The sequence below is a fragment of the Manis javanica genome, chromosome 15 (assembly GCF_040802235.1).
Source record: "Manis javanica isolate MJ-LG chromosome 15, MJ_LKY, whole genome shotgun sequence".
Lineage (NCBI taxonomy): Eukaryota > Metazoa > Chordata > Mammalia > Pholidota > Manidae > Manis > Manis javanica.
In genome coordinates, this window is record NC_133170.1 from 48,205,336 (window position 1) to 48,223,180 (window position 17,845).

At 38.6% G+C, this 17,845-nt stretch overlaps 1 long non-coding RNA gene across 1 annotated transcript in view; it reads left to right on the forward strand.

Moving 5' to 3' along the window:
• Positions 1 to 11,222: 11,222 nt before the first annotated feature.
• Positions 11,223 to 17,845, forward strand: part of LOC118970579 (uncharacterized) — a 42,004-nt gene continuing 35,381 nt past the window's right edge. The window contains exons 1-3 of the long non-coding RNA XR_012125951.1: positions 11,223 to 11,338; positions 11,462 to 11,613; positions 12,686 to 12,769. This is a non-coding gene — a long non-coding RNA (uncharacterized lncRNA). The remainder of the gene's footprint in view (positions 11,339 to 11,461; positions 11,614 to 12,685; positions 12,770 to 17,845) is intronic.

Below are 17,845 nucleotides of genomic sequence, written 5' to 3' on the forward strand. Positions count from 1 at the left end.
TCAATTCACTTTGAGTCTCCTCTTTCTGTCGTTCTCTCTGCCTCGCTTCCCTTCCTTTTCCTTCCTTCCTTCTTCCCTGTTTTTTTTTTTTCAATTCTCTTTCCCCCTTCAAATAATCACTCCTCAGACAATGGTTAAGAAGCTTCTGTCCTATTTATTGCCTGTAATGTGGGCAGTATTTGCTCCTCTCCTCTGTGCACAAATAGTTTTTCCCCCACAGCCTGCTGCAATGAATTCTTGTGTTCTGGGAACATTTACTCCACAGCTTTTGGACTTACTTCACTAAGGCAAGGCAGAAAATCATCAGTCCTTGTATACCACCTAATGGTCCAAAGCTGGTTAATGTTAGAGTAAGTGTTAAATAGAACCAACTGTTGTATTTCTTTTCACAACTCTATTCCCATATTTGAATGAGTGAGAAATTCTTACTAAAAATTATAACAAAATTTATAAAATATCAGGCTTCAAAGAACGAATTTTACAAATCTCTAGTTGAATCTCTAAAAGATAATTGATGGTTAAAAAAAACCAAAGGTCTATGTAATTTACAAATAGGTTTCAATTTCATACCAGGGAGCCAGGCTCAGCATACATTTTCATGTTTTGACACTTCTGACTGGCGTTGGTCAGGTTCAGGGACAATAATGATGGAGGTACTCAAACTCCATTTCTCGTGTCAACCTGGGTAGTGGCTGGAGTGGCTGGAGGTGACTGGGGCAGGTGACCTTTTATCTTAATCATCCTGGTCACTTGTTTTTCCCAAATCAAGTTGTGGCCACTTCACTGAGCAAATATGCAAACACTGATATTTGTAATCCTTGGAGAAGCCCACATTATATCACAGAACTATGTGGACTGACAAATGCCATTGAAAGAACATATTCTAGACTCAGAGATAAAAATCTAGTAAATACAGAGAGCATTATTTTAAATGTATCTGCTTAAGCTTGCCACAAAGCTCTTTTGAATTACTTATTTTAAATAGTGAATATTATTCCTAGATTAGACTTTGTGAAACTTTCTAAAAATATAGAGTGGTATCATCCAGAATGTAATTAAACTGTACTTCTTAACTGAAGCCATAGGGACTGAATCCATTAACTAGAGGTTTATTTTCTAACAACTATCCTAAAGTAGTGTTCTCCCCCTACAAAATCAAATTTCCATTTATTTTGAAACTTATAAAAGTGCAGCTACCACATTAGCATGAATTTACCAAAGATAACTCTTGAGTTATTAGATTAAGCTAGGCACTTCTAATTTATGAATGAGGAGATAACCTCCTGCAAAGTTCAGAGTAATTTTTTGTAAGGTCCCCGTTCATTTGCTCTCAAAGACCCCATAATGCCCAAGTATTGTGATCATGATGGATCTTTAGTGCACTATTACTATTTTGTATGTGTGTTAATTTGATCAATTATAATAGGCAAAATAGTTAGATAAGCAAAGATTTATTAAGTTCCCAAGTGGCCAAGCTCTTAAGTTGTTAAGACAATTGAAATCAGTAGCCCGATTCTTTACATATAATCATCTGACTGATTATATATAAATAGCCCAGTAGCTCACCCCAAGAACGAAACATCAGACATTGGGGAAGAGGGAGCAAACTGACCCACAACCCAGTTTTGAACTGTGGGCCATGACTCGTTCCTTGAGCCTCAGTCTATATAGTTCTTACTCTACCGAAGTCCAAACTTACTCTTCCTTATAGATGCATCCATTTTTTTTCTTTGTGGAACAGAGATGGTTTCACTGGCTCCTTTCCACAATCTTCTTCCCAGCCTCAGCTTTTTCAGACCTATCCCCTGCAGTCATGCATGTCATTGACCCATCTTGTCCATAGAACCACCACACATGTAATTTCTCTCTGCCATGTGGTTTCTTCATCCTGTTGCCCAGGGACAGTAGCACTAGTTGAGGCCTTAATATCAAGAAGAGTCTGTAGCAATGGCAACTAATCTGGAGCCTGGAAATGCAATTATGTCCCTCTCTTAGATTCTCTAGTACCCTCCAGTTACTGGAACAGCTTGTTACTTCTCTCTCAACTCTTTGAAGACACTCTTTGCAATTGCCATCTAATGGACAATATTTAATTTCCTACTTCTCTTGACTGATCTGTCTGAATATTTTCTTTTATCTCTTCTAGCTGGGCTTTCATCTATCCAATTTCTAGTCATATACGTTGTACCAGTTGCAAAGCTGGAATCAGTCCATAACAGCTATTTGACAATGGTGTGTAAACAAATTCATCCAGCACCTATCCAGTCCTAATTGCAGATCAAGATGTCTCTCACTTCACCCATTTGATTATTGCTAACAGGCTCTTAACAGGACTCTTTGTGGATCATTTTAGAGAAGACCATGGATTAGAGAATTTCAAATATTCTTTGAAGTGCTATAATTAAATGGTATATGCGTATGTGTTATTAATTATCCCAAACTAACTTTTATCCTTTGAAAGCCGGTAAAGTCTCCATTACATAGCTATTATATCAATAGACATTCCAATAGCATAGAACTTGTGATTGAATTCCATCTGGATGGTTGCTCAGTTTCTTAATGGTGTGTTGGTCTGGTAAATTACTGACATCACAATTTTATGATGTAGTTCGTGAGTATGTGGAGGTGAAGGCAGAACTGATGGAAAACATACTCTTGCAAAAATCATCCTAGTAAACATTTTTTGTTGAACTATACAACGTGATTATAAAAAGGTCACAGGTTACTCATATCAAATATCATGATGATATTTTGGGAAATTAAATTTCTAAGGTCATACAACTAAATGCAAGAGAATGAAACTGGATTATTGTCTAACCCCATACACAAAAGTAAACTCAAAATGGATCAAAGACCTGAATGTAAGTCACGAAACCATAAAACTCTTAAAAGAAAACATAGGCAAAAATCTATTGAATATAAACATAAGCAACTTTTTCCTGAACACATCTCCTCAAGCAATGGAAACAAAATAAAAATTGAACAAATGGGGCTACATCATGCTAAAAAGCTTCTCTACAGCAAAGGACACAATCAGCAGAACAAAAAGGCATCCTACAGTATGGGAGAATATATTTGTAAATGGCATATCTGACAAGGGGTTAACATCCAAAATATATAAAGAACTCACATGCCTCAACACCCTAAAAGCAAATAACCCTATTAAAAATTGGGCAGAGGATATGAACAGACAATTCTCCAAAGAAGAAATTCAGATGGCCAACAGGCACATGAAAAGATGCTCCATGTCACTATCAGGGAAATGCAAATTAAAACCACAATGAGATATAACCTCACACCAGTTAGAATGGCCAACATAGGAAAGAATAGGAACAACAAATGTTGGCAAGGATGTGGAGAACAGAGAACCCTCCTACACTGCTGGTGGGAATGTAAACTAGTTCAACCATTGTGGAAAGCAGTATGGAAGTTCCTCAAAAAACTAAAAATAGGGATACCATTTGACCCAGGAATTCCACTCCTAGGAATTTACCCTAAGAATGCAGGATCCCAGTTTCAAAAAGACATATGCACCCCTATGTTTATTGCGGCACTATTTACAATAGCCAAGATATGGAAACAACCTAAATGTCCATAAATAGATGAATGGATAAAAAAGATGTGGTACATATACACAATGGAATATTATTCAGCCATAAAAAAACAAATCCTACCATTTGCAACAATATGGATGGAGCTAGAGGGCATTATGTTCAGTGAAATAAGCCAGGTAGAGAAAGACAAGTACCAAATGATTTCACTCATCTGTGGAGCATAAGAACAAAGCAAAAACTGAAGGAACAAAACAGCAGCCGACTCACAGAACCCAAGAATGGACTAACAGTTACCAAAGGGAAAGGGACTGGGGAGGGTGGGTGTGAAGGGAGAGAAAGGGGAATAAGGGGAATTACAATTAGCACACATAATGTGAGGGGGGGCACGGGGAAGGCAGTATAGCACAAAAACAAGTAGTGACTCTCTAGCATTCTTACTATGCTGATGGACAGTGACTCTAATGGGGTATGTGGTGGGGACTTCATAATGGAGGAATCTAGTAACCATAATGTTGCTCATGTAATTGTATATCAATGATACAAAAATAAAAAATATTATATGTGGGATTCACATATAAATCAAGTATAAAAATCAAACAAATATTCATATTCGACCTGATTGTTTATAGTTCATAATGCGTGATCAAAACCGAAAGTTTCTGTGATGACTGCCCTTGTACTGTTCACCATGTAAGAACTTATTCACTATGTAAGAATTTGTTCACCATGTAAGAACTTGTTTGTTATGCTTCAGAAGATCAGAGACTGATGAGAATTAGGCTTGGGGTGGATTAATGATTGTGCATTGAGTCCCCTATACAGAATTTTATTGTTGTTAACCATTTGATCAATAAATATGAGAGATGCCCTCTCAAAAAAAAAAGTTACTATGAAGTTTAAAAGACAAAATTAGGAAAACAAAAATCTTAGAAAAATAAACTAATAATCCAATTAAAAAATGGGCAAAGTACCTGAATAGGTATTTTTCCAAAGAAGACAGGGAGATGGCCAACAGACACATGAAAAGATGCTCCACATCACCAATTATCAGGGAAATGCAGAACAAAATGACATTGAGTATCATGTCACACCAGTGAGAATAGCTAATAATAACAAGATAAGAAATAACAAGTGTTGTCAAGTATATGGAGAAAATGGAACCCTCAGATACTGTTGGTAGGAATGTAAATTGGTGCAGTCACTGTAGAAAGCATTAAAGTAAAAGTAGAAACATCATATGAACCAGTATTAATTCCACTCTGGGAAATTTACCCAAAGAATAAAAATCATTAATTTGAAAAGATATATGCACTCATACATTTATTTTAGCATTATTTGCACCAGCCAAGATGTGGAGGCTACCTAAGTGATTCACTGGTATATGAATGGATAAAGAAGTGGTACATATATACAATGGAATATTAATGAGTCATAAAAAGTAATGAAATCTTGCCATTATGTGACAACAAGGATGAACCCAGATGTTATTACAATAAGTGAAATAATTTAGACAGAGAAAGACAAAGACAAAGATTTCACCTTTATGTCAAATCTGAAAAATGAAAACAAATGAACAAACCAGAAATAGACTCATAACAGAGAGAACAGACTGCTGGTTGTTATAGGGGAGACTTTGGGGGATGGGTGAAATAGTTGAAGGGGATAAAGAGAAATGAACATTCAATTATAAAATAAGTTAAATGGGAACTAATAGAAAATATAGTAAATAATATTATAATGTTTTTGTATAGTGACACATAATAGTTATTGTGAGTATTTAATAATGTATATCATTGTTGATTCACTGTGTTGTACACCTGAAGCCAATATAATATTATATATCAATTGAAAATTTGAGAAAAGATTATTTGATTAAAAAAAAATAATAATAATAAATTAGGGTAAAAAGAAATTTCTAAGGTCATAGACTTTGTGTCAGTTGCAGAGCTGGGATCAGTCCATAACAGCTGTTTGATAATGGAGTGTAAATACATTTCGATTAACTTACTAATATTCTTTGCCATTTTAAGGACATCAATTTAAGTGGATCACCTAGTAAAGATATTTTGCAGGATATACTAGATAAGAGTAAAAGTCAATATTACCTACGCTAAGATCAGAAGTGCAAGTGAATGCCATGGTGTGGTGCAAGCTTATTATTTGCCAATGTCATCACAGAATATTTCTGTGCAGGACAGAGGCAAAATTTCAGATTTCTTGTCCTCTAGTACAATTCTTTGGTATAAATAAAGGCATTTTCAAGGGGGGGGGGTGCCCTTAAAGCATTGCTTTGATTTATTTTCAAGAAGATAAATTAATAACCCCTATCCCCACCTAACCACACTCAGTCAGTTGATGTGCATATACCTCTGTCCAACCATTTACATAAAGAATCATCCACACATTAAGGCACACCTGTCATCTGCCCATTAGTGAATCGTCACTGCATTAAGAAGCGTTCAATATCCAATCTTTCTAATGTTGTTAGACAACCTTGACCTTCAATTTCTTGCAGTGTGAATAATATTGCATCATATCTACACAGAACAGTGTAATCATCTTTTGTATTTGTGCCACTAAGACAGTCAACGGTATTTGATACAATCAGCATGTGTCTTGATACAGAAGGCACGTGGTGACAAGCCTAACTGAATGTAGTTATTCAGCTGTCATGAAAGGCACCTTATGGTGATAAACTTCCGCCATAAAATCGGAAGACTATCACATAAACATGTTTCACGAAGAAATACACTAGCAGAATTCACTGCCAGGTTATTGTTGGAAAACAGTGTTCTATTTATTGTGCTGTGGTTTTTACAGTATGTGTCAGTGTGTGGAGGCTGATTACATTTTACACGGAAGTAATTACTGGGTGGTGATTTCTTTATTCTGGACAACAATTCTATCTAATTAGTGAACAATAAATTGAACTAGTTAAGATTGGGGAAATTTGAATGTATAGGAGGACAGGCTGATTTTCAGTGCTTAGAAGCATTGTGCTATTAAAATTTAGGTTCTCAAACTATGTGCACATTTTTCACCTGCATGGCAAATTATTTTTTCCTGTCCACAGCTCTTCTTTTACCTTGGTCTCTGCTTTCTCTTTCTGTCTCTTTCTCGCTCTTAAACATCATTGCATTATTAATTAGCAAGATAACATATTAATGGTGTTGATAAAGTGTCCTAGATACACCACTGAGGCTAGGGATATAATCATCAAATGTACTCACTTAGCCCCTAGACTGATAGTACAAATTATTCAAAGACATTTATCCTTAAATGTTATGATGATTCTGAGAATGGTACATTATTCCATTGCCTGCTGTGCAGCTGTGAAGGATGGAAGAAGGAGCTGGGGCTGCTCATAGAATCTGCAAGCTAGGCAACCAGCCTCATTGGTTTCGCTGAGGAAGGGTCTTAAGAACTCATTTGCCCCTCACAGAATTGGGAACTGTCTGTATTTAGCTCTTACAATCTTTATGGGTCTTGGTTGTCTTATCTCGGTTTTGTAGATTCATGCCTTGAGAGAAAATAGCCACAGCCAGCCACAAATTTTGTGCATACTAATGACAAGTAAAAAACTTTTTAAGAGAAAATTTTTAAATGGAGAACACCATAGCCTGCCACAGTAATAGACAAGTAACTTGGAGGCTATACGAATCATTCCCAGCCTTTTCCTTAGGGCCTGGCCGTGCTGCCTGCTGGTGGTGTAATTGTCTTCAGAATTCCAGGTAACCTCTCGGAGGGGAGCCCAAGATGCTGTTGTAAGATATGATTGTTTGGGAGCAGGGGAAGAGAGTTTCAAAACTGCTAGTCAGGGAGAAGTAAAGGCTGGAATGGAGAACATGGAAAAGAATACAGTGAAAAACTGCTAAAGAACACCAGAGTAGAAATATTAACTCAGAGAAGAAGAGATTTTATAGCAAAGCAATGGCTAGGAACAAAAAGAGATACTAAATCATAATAAAAAGAGTACTCCACCAAGAATGTACTACAGTCATGTATAAGAACCTAAATGCACAGCCTTAAACATATAAAACAAACATGGACATGGTTATATGGAGAAAATGAAAAATTACAATCACTGTAGGAGATTTTAACATTTGTCTATTAAACAGGATAGAAAAAATATAAGGATATAGACAAACTGTAGAGATTTTTTAAATCTTGAGAGTTACCTTAAGGGGGCAACCACTACTCAGATTCAGTTTGTCAGAAGAAAATACAGGTGCAGAAATGCAGTGTTGCTAGAACCTCAGATCTTTCAAGAGAAATTTACAATCAGTATTTTTAGGTAAAATCTTATTGAAAGTATGAGATTTTAAAACTCCAACATCTGAATCACACAGTGCAGGCCCCACAAACCAGATCCTTAGTCAGTCAGTATTTGAGTGGCCTGATGTCTTTGTTCTCCCTTTATACTGTACATTTCTTGAAGGTCAGCATCTTTATCTGTTTCTCTATGGTTGTCTCTTCCATGTTAGTTGAGGACTAAATGAGAAAAGAAACCATTCAAGGTAGTAACGAATACATGAATTAATGATTTACTCTTGCAATGTATCCATTGAATGCTTTATACATGTGCACACAGTGGAAGTTTCTGGAAATCAGGGTAGAAAAGCAATTACTTACCTTTTCTTGCCCCCCTACCAGTCCCAGGCCTTCCTAAAACATGGAGTGAATTGTGTCCTCCTGTGCTTCTGCAGTGCCTGGTTCATGAGTACCTGGATGGTGAATGAGAAATAAATAACAGTCTATGTTTGCAATTCTTTATATGTATCATAATTCTATTGACAAACATTTATCACTTACCATAGTGCCAGATGCTGGGCTTGCTTTTTACACATAACTTATTAATTACCACAACAGCTAAAACTATGCTCATCTTACAGATGAGGAAATATAGTCTTGGAATGAAAGAAAAGTGAAATAACTCCAAGTGCCCATACTTGTAAGGTGAAGCCAGGATGGCCCTGCTTCTTATCAGAGCCTTAGATTCACAGACTTCTCCAGTTAATGAGAAGGGAAATGCTGAATGCAGAAAAAATTATAGTCTTCTCTTTATAATCTCAACTACTTAACTGACATTTTCAGTAAGACTCATTAACTCAAATTTTAGAAAATATTTATGCACGCAGATTGAGTCTGGTGCTGTGCTAGGCACTGGGGATCTGGCTGTGACCAAGGCAGAGGATGTTTCTGCCTTTGTGTAGTTCATATTCTAGGGGAGAGAGAATGAATAAACAAATATGAATAATGAATACAAAACAAATGAAAATAAGCAAATGCACATATAATACAATTTTGATTGTATGTTAAGAGCTTTGAATACATAAGCCAGAAAAGGAAGTCATAGGATACTTTTTCAGCTAGCATAGCAAAGAAAATCTTTCCTGGGAAAGGGAGTTCCAGAGACAAAGAAAAGCAGATACAAAAGCATTCAAAGGAGCATGTTTACTGGATAAAGAGCCATGACGCTGGAGGTGAGTGAGCAATGAGGAGATGGGGGGAACACAGTGAAGTCAGGGAAGTGAGCAGGGGATTCTGTAAGACAAGAGGCCAGAAACAGGATTTAGGACTTTTATTTCAGTGTGATGTTCAGCCACTGCAGTGTGGAGAACAGGGGGATAACAAGATCTGATATACCTTTTGAAATGATCACTCCAGCTGCTATATGGAAATTTAATTTAGGGGGTTAACATGGAGTTCGTTGCAGTTAGGGCTCACTTATATGGGATTGCTTTTAATTTACCTAACAGTAAATTTGGGGAAAGACTAAAAATAAGAACACTAATATGAAGTCTTGGATAACTCCCCTAGGCTATCTATACTAATAGCTGCTTAGCATTCTCTATAAAACAGTTGGTAGGATTAAATGAGATAGTGAAAATTCAGTGAGCATGTACTATACACCTGTAAGAGGTAATGCTTATTATTAAGATTATATTGCTAATGATTGCAGCAAAAAAGATAAAAATCTGATATTTAAGACCATTTTTGGTTCACTCTGTGTCCCTTTTAGCTGAACACAATGAACACTGTACATTTATGGTAGTAACTCCATATTTTATGAGAGCAAACAGTACTTCTGGTATTACATTAACACACAAATGTTGTGCTTATATTCCCTTGGCATAGTCCAAATACATCTGAAAAACTTAAAAAAATATCCTAAACTCTGAGCATTCAGGAAAATATTCATGGGATCACCCACACCATTGTTTGTTTGTTGTACCCGTGGGCAACTGCTATTTTAACAGACATCTTTTGTGAACTCCTTTGGCATCATGTACACCAAGACAAAGGCTGCAGTAAATGAATCACTGGGTGTGGACTTCCCTGGGGGAAGCTCTACTCTTCCACTGAGGCAGCCCTTGAGAGAGTTGAGAGCTGAGGCTCCCTGCTGGGATGACTCCCAGCAGAAATGAGACCTCCAGTCCTGCAGGGGGCATCTGGGTAGCACATCACAGTGTCTACCACATGAAGTGACTGGCCCAAGATTGCACATCATTTGTCAGAGCAGCTGGGAATTGGACCAGTCTCCAGACTCCTAGATCAGTGCTCTGTCCATTCCCACTTTGCCTCTTTGTCCATTTCTCCTGGTACAGGTCACCCCACCATCAAAATTGCAAGGCTCTTCACCATTTTTCTTGGAACAACTTTACCCCATCATGCTAGGCAGGGACCTCTCCTTGAATATTGTCTAAGCCTCTTTGTGTAGATTGTTAAAGGTCCTACTTTTCTTGTGCAAGATCAAATAACACCTGCAATTGGAAAAAAGGAAACTAATATTAAATTCCATTACTCAGCTCAGAAGTACCACAGACACAGAAAAGGTTCAAAAAGGGGCAATGAAAAAGAATTGAGTCATAACAGAAGTATATGGAGTAATGAGTTTAATTTCCTGAATTCTCAATTTCCACCCTCAGTTCCAACCATGTTTCTTTTTATACAATTTAGCCATAATTTGAGGGTAGCTGTACGGTGTATTGACTAAGAATACTAAGAACTAATTAGTATGTTTCAGACTTCAATGTGTCTGATTTGTGAATTGAAACTTTTGGAGTTTTTCTTTTCCTACACAATTGGATCAAAGCCAAACCCCTTGAAGATAAAGTCCTTCTCAGCCAAAAGAAGTCCCACAGATTTCTGATGGCAACCAGAAAGTGAAATGATGCATCTTCTTTCTGCTGTTTTGTCTATAAGAGTCAGTTCTCAAGAATCCCTGTTGTGTAGCTGGGATGGAGATAAGACTAGGGAGTGTTCATGCCTCTCTTATCCACACCTGCTCTATTTTCCTACCTAGTTTTGTCTGGAACCTGAAAGAAGGGTTCCTTCAAATCAAAACCAGAGATATCACAAATAATAGTCTTTGTATTACCGAGGGCTGTATTGTCATAGACAGTCCATATACATTTGCTGTTAAACACTACAGTAGACATACTGGGCTCCCAGGTATATGGCTCTCTTCTTCTCAATGTCCTTGTAGGTAGATGGGACTTAAAACTCATTTTTCTTTTATCTGGAAAAATAGAAGCTAATAGGGCCTACTTCACAAAGTTGATATAAAGATTACATGAGACAATGTATGTAAACAGGTTAGCATGTTGTACAAAACATGTAACAAGTACCATCTATTGAATCTCTTTGATATTCTTCCTTCCCATTAGATTCCTGACTCTGATTTCTAACTACCATCTGGTGTCCCCTCTCTACCCAGAGACTGTCTCACTATCTGATGACGTCTCATCTCAGCCTGCTGTCTTCAGAGAGTGGCCTGTGCAGTAAGTTCACCTTCCTCTCTTTGAAAACCATAGATAGTTGTTGTGTTAAATGGAACTAAAAATATAATTCCTACAATGACTAATTGACTCAGCATGTCAGTAATTAATCTGATACTGTTTTAGGAGAACGTGAACTGTAAGAGGAGATACCAGCAAATCCAGGGCTTCTGAAATACAAAGATGCTGTATGATAGCAGAATTCCAGGCAAGGGTGAATGGCTTTGAGGAAGATTGGAGATTCTGAAGATTCTCACTTCTTGATTGAGTTACAACATGTAGGTGGTCATTTATTTCATTTTATGGCTAGAGTTGGTCCTAAGATCAACAGTGCCCACTGTAATTTACCTACACGTATATGAGGTAGAAGGGCCATTGTTTTTGCATACATTCTAAAATTGTGTAATTGCCATGTAGATTGATACTGTCCATTCTCAGATAATTGTCAAGTTAAGTTTCTAATATTGCTACCTTTCAGCATGTCCTTTTTAAAAAAATGCATTCACTTCATCTGCATAATGTCATTAGTCCAGGTTCTCAAAATGTCAATAGGATCTAAAACAGAGAAGGTAAAGTCACTGGAGTCCTTGTGGTCAGTAAATATTTATTATACTATACACGTACCCAATAAAGCTGATGCTTCTTCCTTCAGCAGAAGCAAAAGAAATTCCACTGTTCATGTTCACTTCAGTGTGCAGTGTAAATTTCTAGGTGCCATGAGGCCATTCTGCCTCCTCTATCCGGCATCGTGGCCCGTGAGACTGATCACATGCAAAACACCAGTGGATTCTCTTGCCTTCTGGCTGAGAGTTCAGTTGATGATGAAACATGGGCAAGACTAGGAGGATGGAGAGAGAGGGAGCCTGGAGCGTTTATCTCCCTACTCCCTCCTTGTGAGTGGCTGTGCGAAGATTATGTCCCTTAATGGAAGGTCACAGCTCCCCTTAGGTGATCAGCTCCATCTAACCCCCTTTTGGCTTTTAGTAACCACTCTCTTCCCTTACCCTTAGGTCTGAGATGCTAATGACCTTCAGGTGCGCAGTCCCAGGAAACTACACCAGCCCAACTTGGTTTCCTAATCTTGGTTTATATCTTGGTAGTTGTAAATTTTAATTAAATTATTCTCAAACATCCCTTTGTTTCCTGCCAGAACAGTACTGTACATCTGCCAACCCATTTTCTGTTAGGGGCCTGGTACTGCATTGCCCAGAGAAACCTCCCAGATGGACAAAATCCTTCGTTTCTGCTATCATGGAAATACCTTCACATTTTAAATTCCTCAACCAAATTGAGTGATTTTTTTCCCTTATTTTAAGACATTGTGCTGTCTTTCTTTTTTTTCTCTTCAAGAAAGTGCTATCAGTTAAAGAGCTTTCAGCTTACCCCGGCTCCAGGATTGGAGGCAGCCTCCCAGAAAGTATGACAAATGTACAAGTAAGTCAAGCTCTGACTGTCAACGGGCTGAGATTTCAAAAATCTTACAAAAGGGAGACTTTGAAGTGCCTTATTCAAAGACAGCCAAAGCTTTTATCATCAGAGGGGGAGATTCTAATGTGGCTGATAATTAGCATAGAGTGGGGGGCCTCCACCCTCTTCATGGAATGAGATGCCATGGCTGGAATGTTCCCTGAACCCAAATGTGGTGACACAAAGAGCCTCGGTCTCATTCCTGAAATTTATAACCATATCAGTCATAGTTTTATGAGATACCGCATCATTTTTTAAAAAGGCTTGAACCCTTATAGAGCTATTCAAATAACCATTGAGCCATTTGAGCTGAAATAGGAGTTAGTTCAGAGTGGCAGTTCATAAATTAGAGGACTGTTGTTTCAAGGAGAGGGCATAAATGCCAAGCAAAGAATCTGATGCACTAGTTTCCTAAGTTATTGTTCTGCTCGTGCCTGTATAGGAGAAGGGAACCCAAGAGACAGCATTCAACTTGTAATTTGACTTAGAAGTGTTAGAGGCTGTCAGCCATCCAACACAGAGAGAATACATTTTTTGTTATTTGTTTATTTATTCATTCAACATTTTTTTTTGGCTCATACTATCTTCAAAGGGAAAAATAAGTAACAAGACAGGTCTTTAAGGAATTTCTAGTTTAGTAGGGAAGGTCTGCAAACCCAGAATCATGAAGTAGTGCATTAGCTGAGTGTTTGGGGGCAGATTGAGCAGGAAGCTGTGCAATTAGAGGAGGAGGTCCTGATTATGGCTAAGCAATGTGGCTTGGGCAAAACCAGGGGAGGCTTTGCCAGGTGAAGGGATGTCTGTATTCCTTACAGGATTAGTTGTAGTGTCCCAGACAGGTCAGGTTAGGGAGGAACTTGCAGCAGAGCGTGTAGGGGGTTTTGTTGCTTGATGAAGAAGGAAAGGTCCAGAGAACCTCAGGGGATTGCATAGGGTCAGGAGGTGATGTCTGAATGGTGGCCTGGCAGCAGGTTATGCCTGGGTCTGGGGAGAATCGAACATGAAGAGATCTGACTTTAATCCAGAGAGGGGCCTTCTTATCAACTGGAGAACTGGCAAAAATGCAGATTAGTGGGCCTGGCCCTTTGACACACTGATTCAGTGGTTCTGGGATGGGATGAAAGAATCTGCATTTGAAAAAAAACATCTGGAGACCTTGTTTTGAGAAATACTGCCACAGAGGATGGAAAGCTGCAGAAAGGAATAAAATGGAAGGTGCTCCAAATAGCATATCTATGAGTACAATAATTTGCCTTCCTTTCCACTTTTCTCTGCTATTCTGACTTGACCTTCCTTTTGCTGGAAGGAAAGCTGAGGGTATTTCTGAAATGATCCACTCTTGGGTGTTGCAGTGGATATGGGACCCCCTCCAGCTGGTAACCCATGTGCCACTTATACAATTGATGTGGATCCCAAGCAACTCCAAAATGCAATTGAACAGATCAGCAACACCAAATACGGCACGCAGTAGGGCAAGCAAGTGGTTTACGTGAAGAAGAAAAGCCAGCTGAAAGGGAAATAGCTATTACCTGGAGACCTGGATGCCTAGTTAGGAGAGAGGAGGTTTGAGCAGCTTTAAATTTGCTGGTAACATGGGAAAATATATTTTGAATTATGCATTTTGCATTGTTTAAGAAAAAGAGCATTCATTTGTTAGAAATACTTTCCTGTCTTAAGTTTAATGAGGGATTTATATGTAATGGTCAAGGTCAATTATAGTTCTGTAAAAGAGAAAATGTGGGTAGGTGGAGCCAAGATGGTCGCGTGAGTAGAGCAGCAGAAATCTCCTCCCAAAACCACATATATTTTTTAAATTACAGCAAAGACAACTCTTCCTAAAGGAGAGACCAGAAGACACAGGACAACAGCCAGACTATATTCACACCTGGAAGAACCCAGCACCTCACCAAGGGGGTAAGATACAAGCCGCATACCAGCGAGACCCGAGCGCCCCTCAACCCAGCTCCTGGCAGGAGGAAAGGAGTCGGAGCGGGGAGGGAGAGGGAGCCCAGGACTGCTAAATAGCCAGCCCTAGCCATCTGCACCAGAGCACAGACACAGTGCATGTGTGGGGTGCTGGAAACTAGGGAAACAGGACAGTAAGACCTGTGAGCAGGTCCCCACAGCTGGCGCCCCTGGGACTAAGAAAAGCGAGTGCTTTTTGGACGTGTTAAAGGGACAGGGACTCCACAACTGGACGAAAGCATCCTGGAGCACTTAGCCCAGCAGCAGGGAATCCTGGGGAACTCTGGGCACCCTAACCCCCTGGATAGCAGGGCAGCTCAGAGGCCCCTCATGGAGATAAACAGCCTCCTGGCCATTTCCCCTCTGGCACGACATAATGGAGCAGCAGCCCGAGGCAGGCCACGCCCACCGCAACAGCAGAGATAAACTCCATAGGGGCCGGGCAAGAATCAGAAGCCCTGTCTGCGCACAGCTGCCCAGCACAAGCCACTAGAGGTCTCGGTTCTCCCAGGAGACGAAGGCCGCAAACCAACGAGAAGGGACGTTCTCCCAGCCGTCACTTGTGCCAGCTCTGCAAACTATCTCTATCGCCATGAAAAGGCAGAATTTGAGGCAGACAAAGATCACAGAACCAACACCTGAGAAGGAGATAGACCTAACTAGTCTTCCTGAAAAAGAATTAAAAATAAAAATCATAAACATGCTGAGAGAGCTGCAGAGAAATATACAAGAGCTAAGGGATGATGTCTGGAGGGAGATTACAGAAGTGAAACAATCTTTGGAAGCATTTATAAGCATAATGGATAAGATTCAATAGGCCATTGATGTAATAGAAACCAGAGAACAGGAATGCATAGAAGCTGACACAGAGAGAGATAAAAGGATTTCCAGGAATGAAACAATATTAAGAGAACTGTGTGACCAATCCAAAAGGAACAATGTTCACATTATAGGGGTACCAAAAGAAGAAGAGAGAGAGAAAAAGGGATAGAAATTGTCTTTGAAGAAATAATTGCTGAAAACTTCCCCAAAATGGGGTAAGAAATAATCAAATAATCGATCAGGCCATGGAAGTACACAGAACTCCCAACAGAAAGGACCCAAGGAGGACAACACAAAGACACATGATAATTAAAATGGCAAAGATCAAGGACAAGGACAGAGTTTTAAAGGCAGCTAGAGAGAAGAAAAAGGTCACCTATGAAGGAAAACCCATCAAACTATCATCAGACTTCTCAACAGAAACCTTACAGGCCAGAAGAGAATGGCATGATACATTTAATGCAATGAAACAGAAGGGCTTTGAACCAAGAATACTGTATTCAGCACGATTATCATTTAAATATGAAGGAGGGATTAAACAATTCCCAGACAAGCAAAAGTTCAGGGAATCTGCCTCCAAAAAACCACTTTTTAGAGGGACTATTCTAGATGGGAGCACTCATAAGACTAAACAGAATTCACCAGAGAAAATAAAATCACAGCAAAGAAAGCAGACCAACGAAATACTAACTAAAGGCAAAAAATAAAATCAACTACCCACAAAAAGTACTTAAAGGAAACACAAAAGAGCACAGATTAAAACAACCAAGATATAAAGAATGGAACAAGGAGGAATAAGAAGGGAGAGAAGAAAAGAATCTCCAGACAGTGTATATAACAGCTCAATAAGCGAGCTAAGTTAGGCAGTAAGATACTAAAGAAGCTAACCTTGAACCTTTGGTAACCATGAATCCAAAGCCTGCAATGGCAGTAAGTACATATCTCTCAATAGTTACCCTAAATGTAAATGGACTGAATGCACCAATCAAAAGACACAGAGTAATAGAATGGATAAAAAAGCAAGACCCATCTGTATGCTGCTTACAAAAAACTCATCTCAAACCGAAAGACATGCAGAGACTAAAAGTCAAGGGATGGAAAAACATATTTCATGCAAACAACAGAGAGAAAAAAGCAGGGGTTGCAGTACTAGTATCAGACAAAATAGACTTCAAAACAAAGAAAGTAAAAAGAGACAAAGAAGAACATTACATCATGATAAAGGGCTCAGTCCAACAAGAGGATAAAGCCATTATAAATATCTATGCACCCAACACAGGAGCACTGGCATATGTGAAACAAATACTAACAGAACTAAAGGAGGAAATAGAATGTAATGCACTCATTTTAGGGGACTTCAACACGCCACTCATCCCAAAGGATAGATCCACCAGACAGAAAATAAGTAAGGACATGGAGGCACTGAACAACACACTAGAACAGATGGACCTAATAGACATATATAGAACTCTACACCCAAAAGCAACAGGATACACATTCTTCTCAAGTACACATGGAACATTCTCCAGAATAGACCACATACTAGGTCACAAAAAGAACCTCAGTAAACTCCAAAAGATTGAAATTCTACCAACCAACTTTTCAGACCACAGAGGCATAAAACTAGAAATAAATTGTACAAAGAAAACAAAAAGACTCACAAACATATGGAGCTTAACAACATGCTCCTAAATAATCAATGGATCAATGACCAAATTAAAATAGAGATCAAGGAATATATGGAAACAAATGATAACACAAAGCGCCAACTTCTGAGGGATGCAGCGAAAGCAGTCTTAAGAGGAAAGTATATAGCAATCCAGGCATATTTAAAGAAGGAAGAACAAACCCAAATGAATAGTCTAATATCACAATTATCAAAACTGGAAAAAGAGGAACAAATGAGGACTAAAGTCAGCAGAAGGAGGGACATAAAAAAATCAGAAAGGAAATAAACAAAATTGAGAAGAATAAAACAATAGAAAAATAAATGAAACCAAGAGCTGGTTCTTTGAGAAAATAAACAAAATAGATAAGCCTCTAGCCAGACTTACTAAGAGAAAAAGAAAATTAACACACATCAACAGAATCAGAAATAAGAAAGGAAACATCATGATGGACCCAACAGAAATACAAAGAAATACAAAAACCTATATGCTAAGAAGCTGGAAAACCTAGAAGAAATGGACAACTTCCTAGAAAAATACAACCTTCCAAGACTGACCAAGGAAGAAATACAAAAGTTAAACAAACCAA